This window comes from Acinonyx jubatus, chromosome D4, assembly GCF_027475565.1.
Source record: "Acinonyx jubatus isolate Ajub_Pintada_27869175 chromosome D4, VMU_Ajub_asm_v1.0, whole genome shotgun sequence".
NCBI lineage: Eukaryota > Metazoa > Chordata > Mammalia > Carnivora > Felidae > Acinonyx > Acinonyx jubatus.
The window spans coordinates 34,335,481-34,351,081 of NC_069391.1; the positions used below are offsets into that span (position 1 = coordinate 34,335,481).

General features: G+C 43.6%; 1 long non-coding RNA gene and 1 pseudogene across 1 annotated transcript in view; one reads left to right on the forward strand and one right to left on the reverse strand.

Moving 5' to 3' along the window:
* Nucleotides 1-15,601, reverse strand: part of LOC128312168 (uncharacterized) — a 168,764-nt gene that overhangs the window by 75,795 nt on the left and 77,368 nt on the right. The window lies entirely within an intron of this gene.
* On the forward strand, nucleotides 5,315-6,132 carry LOC106981239 (60S ribosomal protein L12-like; annotated as a pseudogene).

A 15,601-nucleotide genomic window follows, 5' to 3' on the forward strand; every position in this document is an offset into this window, starting at 1 on the left:
GAGCCTGCTTGGGATTCTCTCTCTCACCCTGTCTCTCTGCCCCTCCCCTGCTCATGCTTCTCTCTCTCTCTCTTTCTCAAAAATAAATAAATAAACTTTTTTTAAAAGTAGGTTTTTTATTATCATAATAAAAGAATACAAACAATAGATTGTGCCCACTGCACTTAATAAAACCCTAAGGAATTCATTCATTCATACATGGGCCAGGCAAGATGCTAGGTATTGAGTTTATGGGGACACAATGGACATCCCAGGTGCCCAGGGAGCTAAAATGCCCAACTCTGACATTCCATTTAGTTGGGGGATGGTGAGATGGGCTCACAAGCAGGTTCAGTTCAACTCCTCCATCCCAGGGCCAGGAGGGACCCCGAGATTCCACACTACCACCCCTCACTCCATCTTTTGTGCAGTTCTCTCTAGAGCCCTCTGACAGGCCCCCTTCACACACCTCCAGCGATAGAGAGATCATTACATCCCAAGGCAGCCACAATTGCATCTTCACATGGTTCTGCCTGCTACAAATTCTTCCTTTTGCCAAAAGTAAATGAGATTCTCCAGAACTCCTTGCCCTTGTACTGTGGGGAACTAATTTGGGGGAACCTAGGAGAAAACATTGAGGGGGAGATGTGTTCAGGGAAAGAGAGACAAGAAAAGGAGAGGAAAGACACTAAAACTGTCCTTCCATATTTACAGTGTGGTGAGACCATTACATATCCTTGCTCATAATTCTTACTCCTATTAGTTGAACATCATCTTGCCCATTGTGCCCTGGTATACTCTGAGATCCTTACAAACCCAGCGCCTTCAGAAGACCCCAAATGCATTTTCTGTGGTATTCTGTGCAAGAGAGCTGGTTGCTATGGTAACAATTGGATATAAATTTCCCAGAACCCCCAACTAAACTATTAATCAGAAAGATGAGGAAAGGGCCAGGGAAGTAAATAAATCAATTAAGAAATCGGCTCCTACCAGGAAGGGCAAGACCACCCAACCCTGCTGAGGCAATAACTCATCCCTCCCTTTGATATTTTGATGGGGAAGGAGGGGCAGTTGTAGCCTGAGGGGGGCACTACTCACTCCCTTTTCCAGCTGTTTTATCCCTCATTCTTGCAGAGTCATAGAGGCTTGATGGTAGAAGCCAGGCATCTCATCTATGGAGAGTGAGGAGAAGGGCCCTGTCAGCAGGAATATCAAGGGTAAAATGCTGGACCCTGAAAACAGTGTTTTGGCCAGCTTGAAAGAAGCGTTCTACTGAAGTGTGATGATAAGAGCAGGAGTAGAGTCAGCACAGATGGATACTAGATGGATTAGAGTGATGGGAGCAACATTTTAACTAGAAGTTTATAGAATTTGTTTGGTTTGGTTTTTTCCAAAGATTTTATCATACTTTGTTTAATGTTTGCATTTGGGTTTTAATTGAATAAGGAGTGGCATGGGAAGGCTTGCTAGGCCTCCTTGAATAAAGTAGACCCACCTGGAAACTGGTGGGTCCCACCACAAGGCCTCCTGATGCTGGGGGGTGGGAGTGGGTGTTTGCTTTGATTATAGGAAACAAGGGAGGAAAGTTTCTTTCCTGGAAGGGAAGAAACAGAGGATGCTCTCCTGGTACATACAGAATCCTGCAAAAAGAACATCCACGTGACCAAAAAGGGATCTGAGGCCTCAGCCTGGGAATGTGGGCACCACTTCAGACCAGACTGTGTCCCCTGCTGACCAGGCCTGGTGGCGGCCCCACCCCTGGCTTAGGCTGGCAGGGCTAAGGCAAGTGAGCCAAGGGGAGGAGTGACTGAAGAAGACCAGCCCTGGCTTTGCTGCAAACTCATATTGGGATCTTGGGCAAAGCTCTTGCCATGTCTGGACCTCAGTTTTACAAACTGTAAAAGGAAGAGCCTGGGCCAACTAAGGTCAAAGTCACTGTGTAACTAGCAGTAACGGGACTTGATGCAAAGTCTAACACAGGACCCTTCCCTTTAACCTTTGTTTCTCCTTAAGGGGAAAAGTGGAATACATCAAGGATGCAGAAATAGGGGCAAGGGAGAGGAATGCCACCTCAAAAGCCACCCTGTAAGAGATCTTACCAGAGAATACAGAGGGATGCCTCCAAGACTCCAACAGAGGGGTCCCCAATGCCTTTTTGGTGCTCTCTGACTCTAAATTTAAGACTCTAAAATGAGAAAAAAGGTTGAGAGAATGGAAGGGGGCTTTCCAACCCGAAGGCAGAGGTTGCATTAAAACCTCAAAGAGAAAATGGAATGGCACCCCACCTCTCTCCCCCACAGAGCAAGTCCTTCCCCCAGGGAAAGCACTGGCTACACAAGCCTCTTTGCCCACTGCCTCCTGTAAGCATCCTCAAAAAGCTAACTTAGGCTTGTCAGGGTGGAAAGGCCTTGAAGGGAGCACTGAGACCCAGAGTGGGGAATGACAGACCTGAGGCCTCACAGTGAGAGGTGGGAGAAGCAGGGATTGCAGGCAGGTCCCCTGCCCTCGGACCTATGCAGTTTCCACTGCCCTGGCTGAGTATCCTTACATTGTCTTCCTTGGACTTTTGCTATAATGCATGCACATTCTGCAGTGAAAATGGCAGGGAGAGATCCTGCAGGGATTGGTAATTTTTCACCATGGGTGGCACTGAGGCTTCCCTGTTCCCTGGAGGAGGGAAATGAAGGGTTGATTAAGTACTTGAAACATCCCTGCTTGTGGACTGTTTAATAAGTGCCTCGTCCATCTCTCAGGCATTAAAACCGACATTTGGTTTGCTAATCCAATTTGGCAATCCTCTCCAAGGCTGCGATCGCTGGGCGCCATTTTGTTTGATGTGTTAGGAATCAATGCAAGCTCCCTGTACTTGCTCTCACTACTGCTTGATTAATTACAAATGAGACCTTTCCCTTTGCATTAATGTTCCAATAGAGAGAGAGCAACCCCCAATGGTCCAAGCAGCTTTGAGAATCCGATGATGACCCAGCCATTCACCTGATTCTTTCAGCCTAAATTCCTGGATCTAAATAAATCAGCAGAAAGCAGGTATGGGGTCTGCAAAACCCCCCTGATCTTTGGCTTATGCTATGCTGTCCACTTAGCAAGAGGAAATGTATAAGGGGAGCCACAGAAGAACATTCAGCATCTTACATAAAAATTAACAAGGTATGGGTGCGCCTGGGTGGCTCAGTCATTTAAACATCCGACTTCAGCTCAGGTCATGATCTCATGGTTTGTGAGTTCGAGCCCTGCATTGGGCTCTCTGCTGTCAGCACAAAGCCTGCTTCGGATACTCTGTCTCCCTCTCTCTCTCTGCCCCTTCCCTGCTTGCTCTCTCTCAAAAATAAATAAATATTAAATAAATTAACAAGGTATGCTGTGATTTCGTTATGTAACGTCCCTTATTTGGGTGCAGCATTAGTGCTCAGTGCATCTATTTCTCTCAGCCAACAAGATCTCTGTGAGTTATTGGGGTTTCTTTTGCTTTGCCACCAGGAAGCTCAAAGCTAAATACAGTTCTGTGGTTCTAGATGCAGGTGTTTTCCTGCACACTCAGAGTGGTTTCTCGCCTCCTTTTATATAAATATTTTTAACTATTATATCATGTCTGTTCCTTATTTAAAAAAATAACTATGAAACTACCATTTTGCCCTGCAAACTTGCTTATGCTGCTGGAAATTTTCCTTCTTTCTTTCTTACAGGAGAACTCTCTTGGGAAAGGAAGATGGAGTGGACATTTATTTTTGCTTCCACAATATTCTTTCTTCATAATGTACAACCCATGAGCCCCCACTCTTAGTCCAGGTTGTCTGGGTAGACCTCTACCCTCTGGCCAGTGATGGGCATCACATTCCTTGGACCACAGTGATTGGGTTGGAGTGCTGTTAACCTAAGGTGGTCCAATTAGAATGAACATCATAACTTCTGCTAGGGATGCTGAGCAAAGATTCTTGTCCCTTTCTGCTTTGCTTGTGAGACGTTATAGGCCCAAGCATTGCAAAAAGTCATCTTGAGAACCAAAGGGCAAAGCCTGTTTGAAAACGAGTCAATCTTGAAGAGGAAGAAATGAGAGAGAGAGAGAGAGAGAGAGAGAGAGAGAGAGAGAAGAGAAAGAAAGAGAGAAAGAGAGAAAGAAAGAGAGAAAGAGAAAGAGAAAGAGAAAGAGAGAAAGAGAAAGAGAAAGAGAAAGAGAGGAAGGAAGGAAGGAAGGAAGGAAGGAAGGAAGGAAGGAAGGAGGGAAGGAGGGAAGGAGGGAAGATACGCATCCTGACAACATTATTTGAGCCCTATATCCAGCTACAGGAGCCAATACATTCACTTTGGGTGGGTTTTCAGTGCCTTGTAACCAAAAGAGCCCTGATGGTTTCTGGGGCAGGGGGAAGCTATTAACTGCACCTGTGCCTCCAAGTCACCCTCTCTCAAGCCCCCTCAAGAGATCACAAGTGCCCCTCTGTGACCAGTCTGGTATCCTTCCCAGGGAGGTGAGGGTTGTCTTTGTGGCACTAGAGGCCTCTTTAGTGCCCTAATACAAGAGAGGTCAGGTTTTGCAGATGACATCCCAGGCCCTCATCTCTGAGCACCTGTCTGTGCAGACTAAAGGACGGTCTTCTCCTTTGCTCTCTCAGGGTCTTCCTCACCCTCTCTCCTTTCATGTTATCATCCCTCCTTTGGTCATCTACCTGCTGATGGCTTCCAAATATATCCCCCAACTGGGCCACTCTGGGGCTCCTCACCTGGGTGCCTCCCCACCCCTATTCTGGGCACCTCAGCCTCAACATCTCCTACCTTTGTGAGGGCACCTAAGTCATGGCAGCTTAAAGACTTAGGGCATCTCTTGCTCACTCACACTGTGCCTCCATCCAATTGCTCACCAAGTCCTGGCAGACATCTGCCTGATATCCCTGGAATCCACTTCTACATCCAGTTCCACTGTTTCTGCTTCAAATCAGGTCAAACACAGGTCTCCATGCCGATATTCTCCCCTTCTCCAACTTACTCCCCATACTTCCATCTTAAGTTCCTCCTAAAATACTGCTCTTACTTGCAGCTTCCCTTCTCAATACCTTCGAGGACTTCCTGTCACCAAAGTCTCACCTGAATGATCTGGCACTACACTGAAGATACTCCAGCATAAAGTACAACTTTCCCCACAAATGCCTCATACTTATCTTCCTCTACATCTTTGCTCATATGTCCTATCCCCCTCAGTCTCTACCTGCTGAACACCTACTCATCCGTCAAAGCCCAGCTCCAATTCTACTTTCCTCTAAGAAACCTTTTACCTACGCCCACCTTAAGAGTGGAATCATACTTTTGGCTTTTGGCTTGGAGGAGGCAAAGGTGCAACTGTCTTCAGTCATACCAAATCTGGGTTCATCTGACACCAGTTGCCTCCACCATTCTGCCTAAGTTTAACACCAAGGAGATCAAAGTCATGTACCCGAGGTGCACTGGTGGGGAAGTTGGTGCCATGTCTGCCTTGCCCCTGAAGATTGGCCCCCTGGGTCTGTCTCCAAAAACAGTTGGTGATGACATTGCCGAGGCAACCAGTGATTATAAGGGTCTGAGGATTACAGTGAAACCGACAGTTCAGAACAGACAGGCCCAATTGAAGTGGTATTTTCTGCATCTGCCCTGATTATCAAAGCCCTCAAGGAACTGCCAGGAGACAGAAAGAAGCAGAAAAACATTAATAACAGTGGAAATATCACTTTTTAAAAAAATGTTTTATTTATTTATTTATTCATTTATTTATTTATGTATTTATTTATTTTGAAAGAGAGAGAGAGAGTGTGTGTGCATGAGTTGGGGAGGGGCAGAGAGAGAGGAAGACAGAACTCCAAGCAGGCACCATGTTGTCAGCACAGAGCCCCACACAAGGTTCAATTCCAAACTGTGAGATCATGACCTGAGCCCAAATCAAAAGTCAGATGCTTAACTGACTGAGCCACCCAGGAGCTCCAGAAATATCACTTTTGATGAGATTGTCAACATTGCCCGACAGATGCAGCACCTATCTTTAGCCAGAGAACTCTCTGGAACCATTAAAGAAATCCTTGGGTCTGCCCAATCTACAGTGTTGATGGCCACCGCCCTTATGACATCACAGATGATGACATCAACAGTGGTGCAATGGAATTCCCAACTAGTTAAAAATTACAGAGAAAGGATGCCTGAATGGCTCAGTTGGTTGAGTGTCCAAACTCTTGGTTTGGCTCAGGTCATGATCTCATGGTGATGGGATCGAACCCCGTGTTGGGCTCTGTGTTGGGCATGGAGCCTCCTTCGGATTCTCTCTCACCCTCTCTCTCTGCCCTTCCCCCATTCATAATAAATAACTAACTAAATAAATAGATGTTTTTTAAAAATCTACAAAGGAAAATATTTCAATAAAGGATCATTTAATAACAACAAAAAAAGGGGGGATGGAATCATAGACTGCCATAGATATCTACCTAACCTATAATTAGAAACATTATTTCATAAAAGTCACACAGGCCTATCTCTGACAACTGAAGGACCCAGGACAAGTAAAAGGGGAGTCTTGTAGCCCACAGCACCTGCTCCCTTTCCTTCCACCTCTCCTGCCCTGACTCCATCCTGCACTGTGAGGGTCTTGTGCACTCAAGTATAGACTTTCAAGCCCCCATGCCCAAGGTCTACTTCACCCCAATAGCTCCTTGGCAACTCTTACAGTCACTCTTTGATCACCCCTTTTGGCCAGAGGTGCAACAGCCTTGCAGAAGAGGCCAATACAGGTTCTGGAAGTAGGCTTGGTCCATTTGGGCAGGAAATCTCCAAATGGCAAATGCCAGAGGGAAATCCAGAAATAGTCAGACTCTAGGTGGGTCCTCAGCCCTGTGGGGAGGAACTATGGGCTCTGCAGTGGAACTTCTCACACTTGAGTGTGCACATGAATCAGCAGACTCTACACTTATAATGAGCTCCCAGGGGATGCCGAGGCTACCAGGCCACAGACCACAGTAGGGGTAGCAAGGGACTAAAGCACAAGACTCAGGTCTGGGTACATGGAAGCTACAGTAGCCGTTGGGAGTCTTCTTTGCCACTTGAGTAAAATACAATGGACGTTCGATTTTCCCAGCAGCCCAGAGAGGCAGTGACTACGCAGGTTGGTAGATTTGGAACTCCTGACATTAAGTTCAGGCCTTTTGTCTGCCTACTGCTGTGAGGAACCCACCAGCCCACTTGGAGTAGGTATTAGAAGGAAATCTGGTTGTTTCCTGGGTACATACGACTGCCAGTGAAAACCAACCTTGCCATCAAAATTTCACAGCTAGAACAATCCCAGGTTGCATCTCAGGGATGTTGGAAGTGGGAAGACACTTCCCCCCGGGGGTCTTCCCTTCCCCTGCACTCTCTCATGCTCTAATTTCACATCCTAGCTAACTACTTGACTCTCTTCTCCCCTCAGCATTGCTGACAAAGTTGGGCCTCCCTCCAGCCTGTTTGGCCCCAGGCAAAATGTAGACATAAAGGCAGGAAGTAGGGGCAAGGGGTGGGGGGAGAGTGGTGCCTCCTGCCTTCTTGATTGTTCCTGAAGTCTTAGTAAACCACTGAGCTTAAACTCTGATTTGCCAGCATAATTTGTTCCTGAAACAGGCTTGTAATCCAAAGCACTCATATATCAAAGCAAATTTCAAGAACCATTGGCTCAGTTGTGATCATGTGACATTCAGTGTCACCTATTACTTGTATTGCAAGACATCGCTCGTTTATCAAGTTAAAATTTATTAGAAATGTTTGCTCATCTTGCGGAACACTCACAGAACAAGTTACTCACAGTCCAGGGTTTTACTGTGTGTGTATGTGTGTACATATATATATATACACATATATATGTACATACGTGTGTGTGTGTATATATACACACACACACACTTGCCTGGAGTCATGGAACATCAGGACTGAAAATACTCTCCTACAATTCTTTCATGTAACTATGTGGAAACTGAGGCCCAGAGAGGTGTGGTGACTTGCCTGAAGTCTTACAACAAGTTTGTATGGAGCCATGGCTAAACACAGGTCTCCCCATACCCAGTGCAATTCTGTCCCCTGCTCCACACCGGCTCTTTGCTAAATCCATCTCTCACCCATCTTGAACATATAAAGGGCCTCTCCCACTTAACATCTGAATGAGTTCCAGCAAACCATTTCATCCATCTGAGCCCCGGTTTCCCTACTGCTTAGAGCAGAGGAGCATGTCCTACCTCCAGAGTCATGGTAAGGACTAGGGGAGCACAGGCCTGGAAGCCTGAGGTAACATGAGTGAGTCCTTGCATCAGTAATCAGGAAGGACTGAATGGCAGAAGAGCTCAGGTGATATAAAAAGCAAGTTACCTTGTTAATTCCTTCCCAGCACATAGAATGAATGTTAGATTCTTACACAACAAAATATCATTTCCCTGTTGAGCCAAGCATCCATTTTCTTGCTTCTCTCCCAGCTCCAGTCCCCTTCCTGGAAGTACTCACTATTAGCAGGTAGCTGAAGAACATGGTCGCTGAAGAACATGTTGCCATCCTCAACACTTCACATTACTCTCAAATCTGCATACATGCAGGTCTAGACAGAATGTGCACAAAGCATGATATAAAGCATGTGCCTTGGCAATCATGTGGATGTTGAATGATAGCATGCCAAGTTTTATTTTCAGAGAAACATTTAATAAGATTTAATTAAATTTTCCAAAATAAATGTATTTAAATGGTGTTACTTTTCATGAGTTATAATTTGTACTTTATCTTTCAATTTGTTAATTATGGCTTCTTTAGAAGACAAATAACTTTTCTAGAAAATGTATATGAAAAATGGCTTTAATTCTTTGGTTTTCACGTTCACTTTAACTTATGCTAATTTTTAACTTACACTTATAGATGGAAATATGCTCAAATCCTGTATACTTTCACTATAATTACATTTCATGTTTTAATCCCTTAGATCAGTGTTGGTAAACTTTTACTTAAAGAGACAGAGAGTAAATATTTTAGGCTTGTGGGCCATTCAGTTTCTGTCACAACTACTCAGCCCTGGTGCTCTAACATGAAAACAGCCATGGACAATATATAAAAGAATGTGCATAGCTGTGTGCCAATAAAACTTTATTTACAAAAACAGGCAGTGGGCCTGCAGTTTGCCAAACTCTGCTTCAGACCTTTATTGTCAATAGAATCCAAATTTGTGAAAATCTTGATAATATAATTATTGAATTTTGTTGAGATGAAAGAAAAATAAATTTTATGAAATAAATATATAATAACTTATGAATTATGTGTACCTTGATTTTATTATTCATTCAGACTTTTCCAGCTCATCAGCAGTATACCCAGATATGTTCAGTCATAATTAAATGCAATTGTCGTTGGTGATTTGTTGAGTTTCAGCCATATAAAAATTATAGCTTGACATATATTCTTGATTTTTGTCATTTTGAATGTGTATTTGTCAAGGCAGGAAGACGAATATATGTTATTTAATAGTACGTTGGCTTGAATTACAGCTTTTAAATAGATAAACACATGGCAGCTGGGTCTCCTTTTGTACTCTTGTCCTGGGGCCCTGCAATTATTGGGAGCAGCCTGAGCCCTTTAGGAGGGCACAAGCTTGGCTGGCTTTCCCTTTCACCATTTTGACCTTCCTGCTTCCCTGAAACATGGACATGATAGTTCGAGTTTGGCTACCATCTTGTGACCAAGAGAAAGAGGCTAAGTAATGGTAGAAACTTAGGTCTGACACCACTGAACCCCCAAACCCAGTTCAGAAACCACCTACCCCCAGACCTTCACCACATGAAGAAAACCAATCACTATGTGGTTACTTAGGTTTTCTGTGAACACAACAAAGTCCTAAGACATAAATCCGAACTGGGAGGCAGCTCTCCCTCCATAGCTCTTCTGATCCATGTATCACAGCTCCCACCACAGGCTGGTTTACATCACAGCACATTCATTCATTCATTCACTCATACAATAAATATTCACAAGCACCAATTCTGTGTCAGGGCCCAGGGTAGTGCTGGGGTTACCGTGAGGGACTGGAGGGAAACACAGGGAGAGATCATCAGAAGGAACTCACAGCCTGGTGATGGAGCTGAGCATAGAAAGAGTTACAATGAATCCTTGACTTACCTACAGTATTAGTTAAGACATAGATCCACATCCATGCGTTAGAAGTTCAGACTAACTAACAATGGCTTAAACAAAAGAAAAGTTTATTTCTCTTGTGTATAAAAGTCCAGGCTGGGGATGCCTGAGTGGCTCAGTTGGTTAAGTGTCCGACTCATAATCTCAGTTCAGGTCACGATCTCATGAGGTGGTGATCTCACAGTTTGTGAGTTCAAGCCCCATATCAGGCACTGTGCTGATGGTGCGGCGCCTACTTGGGATTCTGTCTCTCCCTCTCTCTGCACCTCCATCCCCCCACCCTGGCTCACATTCTCTCTCTCTCTCTCTCTCTCTCTCTCTCTCTCTCTATCTCTCTCTCTCTCAAAATAAATGAACTTAAGAAACAAAAAGTCGGGGCTGGTATGGCAGCTCTGGCTGTCACATTATCAGAGGCACAGTCTTCTTTCTTATTGCTCTGCCATCGTGGGCTCCCTTGTACACCTGGCCCAAGATGCCTAACCACATGTCCATAACCTAGCCCAGGTGGAAGGGGCAGGGGAGAACATGCCCCTTCCCTTTTAGGGTACAACCTCCAAGTTGCACACATCGCTTATACCCCATTGGGAAGAACTTTATTACAGAGCCATAACTAGTTGCAAGGAAGTCTGGGAAATAAAGTCTTTCTTCTGGGCAGCCATGTGCTCAGAAAAAACTCAGGGAAGAAGAAAGGGAAATCAGCTATTTTTGCCATACTTTCCCAAACATTGCTGAACCACCAAAATAATGAACTCAAACAGTAGGATTGTGACTTCTGGAATCACATTCCCAACAGGACACTAGTATTTCCTCTGCTCACTCCCACCACTACTATTTAACTGTCTTTTGAAGATTTCCTTAAAGTTTTGTTAATCTCTATTGATTGCACCAAGAGTGCACACACATACACCCACAACAAACAAAACATAAAAACAGTTTTAATCACTTAGGCAGAGTCATTCCCTAAGTGATGAATTGAGAACCCCCAACCTCAGTGAGAGCTGGATGCCAGGCAGACTGCTAGGTTCACTCACTAGCTCAGGATCTTGGTTCAGCATGTTGGCCTCACAACTCAGGATTCTAATCCATGGCTTTTAGGGTCTTCAGAAGAAGCCAACACAGGCAGAATTATGCCTGTGAGTGCTACAAATCCTGTGAACTGAAGTGAATGTTGTGATAAGTGTATGGGTGAAGCAGTCCGTTTTGGTGCCGCTCTTTTCATTCAAAGGACCTTTTAATGTGGTATTTTCACAGCTCATTCTGAGCTGTATCAAAATAGAAGAGCTATTTGTTTTCTGTGCAAGCCCACCTTTAATCTCACCCTGTTTCTCAGGCTCCAGCCACTTCTTGCTTCACTCCTTCCTCACTCATCATTCAACCACAAAATTTATGACCATAGCAAATGGCCCGTAATAAATGGGCCGTAGTAAAATATCTGTAAATCCACCATTCCTCTCCCAAGAGAGATTTAATAAAAAGAAACTCAGATAAAAATACTCATTAAGAATTGAAACAGACTGATAGACAGTGCTTAATTTATAATTAATACATGAGAAAATTATGGTCTTTCTCAGGGGTATTTGAAAATATTTTAGTCTCATAATTTTTGGCCAGTATCAAAATTGTTTCATTAGTTCTCATATTTTAATAATGCCTGTGGTAGGTTTTTTCTTTATACACAGAGATCATATTCTAGGTCTCTTTGGGGTTGGGCCTTGCACTGGCAAATTTTCAGATGGCTTTGACTGGGTTGACATTTTTAGTCATTACTTTTCATTTTCCTTTCATGACCTGAACTAAGATGGGTAGAAATAATGAGGTTTAGTGGAGTGTATTTTTGACAACTTTGGTGGCTTTAAATAAGTGTCTTTGACCCAATTTAAAATGGTTGGAGATTTTAAGGTGCATTATCTACTAAAGCATCAGATGGAACCTCTGGGTCATTAGTTGCCACAAACAGAATTAAAAAAAAAATCCAAACCACTTTTGTTGACTGCCTTTAACTCTTCTTTGGCTAATGTCTTTTACAGGTTTTTATTTTTTATTTTTTATATTTTGCAGTAACTGTAAAAGATTTTAAGTATTCAAGAAGGTGGATCTAAATAGGTGGGTCTAATGTGTCCTGCTCCAAAACTATTACTACAAATACTGTTTCCTCGTCTGTAAAAGGGAATAATTAATGGTACCTAATGCATAGCATTTGAAAATTATGTTAAGATATGTAAAATGCTTAGCATGTGCCTGGCATGTAAATGCTCATTAGTTATTATTATATTGTTGTTATTCTTTAGGGCAAAGGGCCTGAATCTGGACACAAGTAGAATCAGACCATCCCAGACTAAGGAACCCATCCCAGAATGAAAGGCCTGTCCCCTCTAAAACTGTCAGAGAATTGCATGAATAGGAAAGATGGGGGGCATTGGGGGGGGGTGTGTGGGAACTGCTCTAGATTGAAGGAGACTAAAGAACCATGTTGGCCTGGATTGGTCCTGGACCAGAGACAGAGCAGAGACTTTGCTGGGGCAGTTGACAATAATGGGTGCTCTTTGTACAACTGGTCTTGTAACTTTTCACTGAATCTGAAATTATTTCAAAGTGAATTACTATCATTAAAAGGTGTTCATATATTTCTTCATGCCTTGAGAAAGCAATGGGTTACTGTACATCTCCCTCAAGGGAGTGGCCACCAGCCTCCATGTACCTGAAGCGTTTTCTTCTGGGGACTCCAGGTAACATGAGATCATCAGGCAAATAGCAAACATGAATGAGAACACTTCCATTTCTGTTCATAAGGATTAACTGCCATAGAGGTTCCTGAGTGGCTCAGTTGGCTGAGTATCTGACTCTTGATTTCAGCTTAGGTCATGATCTGAGGGTCATGGGAGCAAGCCCTGAGTTGGGCTCCACGCTGAACATGGAGCCTGCCTAAGATTCTCTCTCTCCCTCTCTCTCTGCCCCTCCACCTCTCTCTCTCTCTCTCTCTCTCTCTCTCTCTCTCTCTCTCTCTCTTTCTCTCTCAAAAAAAGGATTAACTGCTACAGAAACTGCCCTCCTAGCCTAAGCAACTAAAAACCACCAAAATGAGTAAAGCATCATTTATAGATATTGAACTCAGGAAAATCAGAACTGTGATTACAGGAAAAACCAGAGGTGATCTATGGCTGTCCTACCTGACTGCCTAGAGTCAGGCCACATCACAGGGAGAAGGACCCACACTGAGCGCAGCAGACCTATTGAGTTGAGGGACAGATTAGAGTTCAAGGAGCAAAGCCAACTAGAATCTGCAGTATTAGAAAGCCAAAGATGAGGGAGCCACACAGAGGGAGCTCCAGAGACCCACAGTAAACACATCTAGAAGACAAATCAGCAGCTGCCTATGACAGACTGCGTGTAAAGGGAACTGGCTGCAAAGAAACACAAGGAAACTTCTAGGCAATGGAAAAGTTCTATTATCTTGATTGTGGTGGTGGTGGTTGCACAGCTGAAGACATTTGTCAAAACCCATTAAATTGTATGCTTCAAATTGGTGATATTATATATAAATTCTATCTCAATAGGACTGTTTAAAAAAAATACATGACGAAGAGCCATCTTGAAGAATCAAACAGCAAAATCACTTGTGGTCCTGAGATGTTTAGAAGCCGAGCCCAAGGTTTGCCCTGATGCCCTGAGAATGTCTGGTCTTATTTTCATTGAACTACATTTTTTTGCTGCTCCAATTTTTAGCGATTTCCCTTTCCAGGTGTTAGCAGCACCTTGATAGACCCCATTGAGAATTACAGATGGAGCCTGAAGAGTTTCTTAAATGGAAGTCTTGTCACCTTGAACGTCAGTACTCTCTGACACACTCAAGAAATTTTTCCCTCAGGGCTGAACTTCCTCTGCTGTTACAGAATGAAGCAATGTGGCTTTTTAGTTCCATGAAGCACACTTGTCACCATCCCAAAACCAAATGTCTTCTTTGAGCATAATTCTCTCAAAGTAGCATCAATAGCCATCCCAAACAGACATTGCCCTTGTCCTATCGACTTCTGTTTGGCACCTGGGTTAGGGGAGTAAAAATGCCTTGTGTGAATGGGTACCTGAACTCTTGCCAAAATCTTTACTTTGACCTGTTGCTGTGATATATTATATTAATGAATTTACTAATCTGAGCCATTTTTACATTCCTGAAATAAAACCAACTTGGTCATAATGTATTGCTCTTTTAACATACTACTGGATTGAACGCTATTTTATGTGGGAATTTGACTCTATGTTCTTCCCTTTTTTTTTTTTTTTTGATGTTTATTTTTGAGAGAGAGAGAGAGAACGTGTACACACATGAACACAAGTGGGGAAGGGGCAGGGAGAGAGGGGGACAAAGGATCCAAAGCAGGCTCCACACTGACAGCAGAGAGCCCGATGCAGGACTCAGACTCACAGCCTGTGAGATCATGACCTGAGCCAAAGTCAAGTGCTTAACCAACTGAGCCACCCAGGTGCCCTGCCTCTACGTTCTTAAGTGTGTAACCAGTTTACTGAACAGTCTAATGTCAGCAGGGTATAACCATAAAATGGTTTTATGTTTTGGTCCAGTTGCTTACCTTCAAATAAATTCTATTAAATCTTTCCTTCCCACCCCATAATGACATTGGAACACACTACAAAGCTTTCCGGTAACTTTCAGTTACTAAAAAGTCCAGGCCAATCTATCACTGGTTTAAAACTCCAGTTACAGCATGGACACATGTGCAGGTTCAAGCATGTCTAGAACATTTCCTTACCTAAGAGTGCTAAAGAAAAATGTAGAACTCAGATAGAACCTCACAGAAAAGCTTCAGAAACGTGCAGACACTACAAATAGCTTTAGATCCTCTCCACAGGCAGCATGAATGACAGCAGGCTAAGGGCATCCAGAAAGCCTGGAAACAGCTGATGTCCCATGTCAAGAACAAAGTGGTAACTGTGGCCTTGAGCAGGTGCTTATCTACATAATACAAAGACAATCCACAACAGGCCAGCAAGAATTTACCAGAAGTTACAGGTCTCTAGTCCACCCACCACTTAAAGAGGAAACAAGTGAAATGCTCTGGAATGAGCCATGCCCTAGCTGGAAACAAAGCAACAACATTCACCAGGAGCCTGAACTTGGAGGTCTCCACTCCATGGAGCCACATGTGGTCTGCTCACTGTGCTCCAGAGAAGTAACAAAGAAAGGAAGTACTGCTACATGCTTGCAACAAGGACAATCCTTGAAAACATTATACTAAGTGAAAGAAACCAGTCACAAAAGACCACATACTATATAATTCCATTCATATGAAAGTCCAGAATAGGGAAATATATAGCACCAATTGTAGGTTAGTGGTAGCTTAGGGCTAGAGGACAGACCGATGGGGGAAAAAGGAATGATAGCTAAAGGATACAGAGTTCCTTCTTTTGAGGTGATAAAAATATTCTAATATTGCCTATCGTGATGGTTACA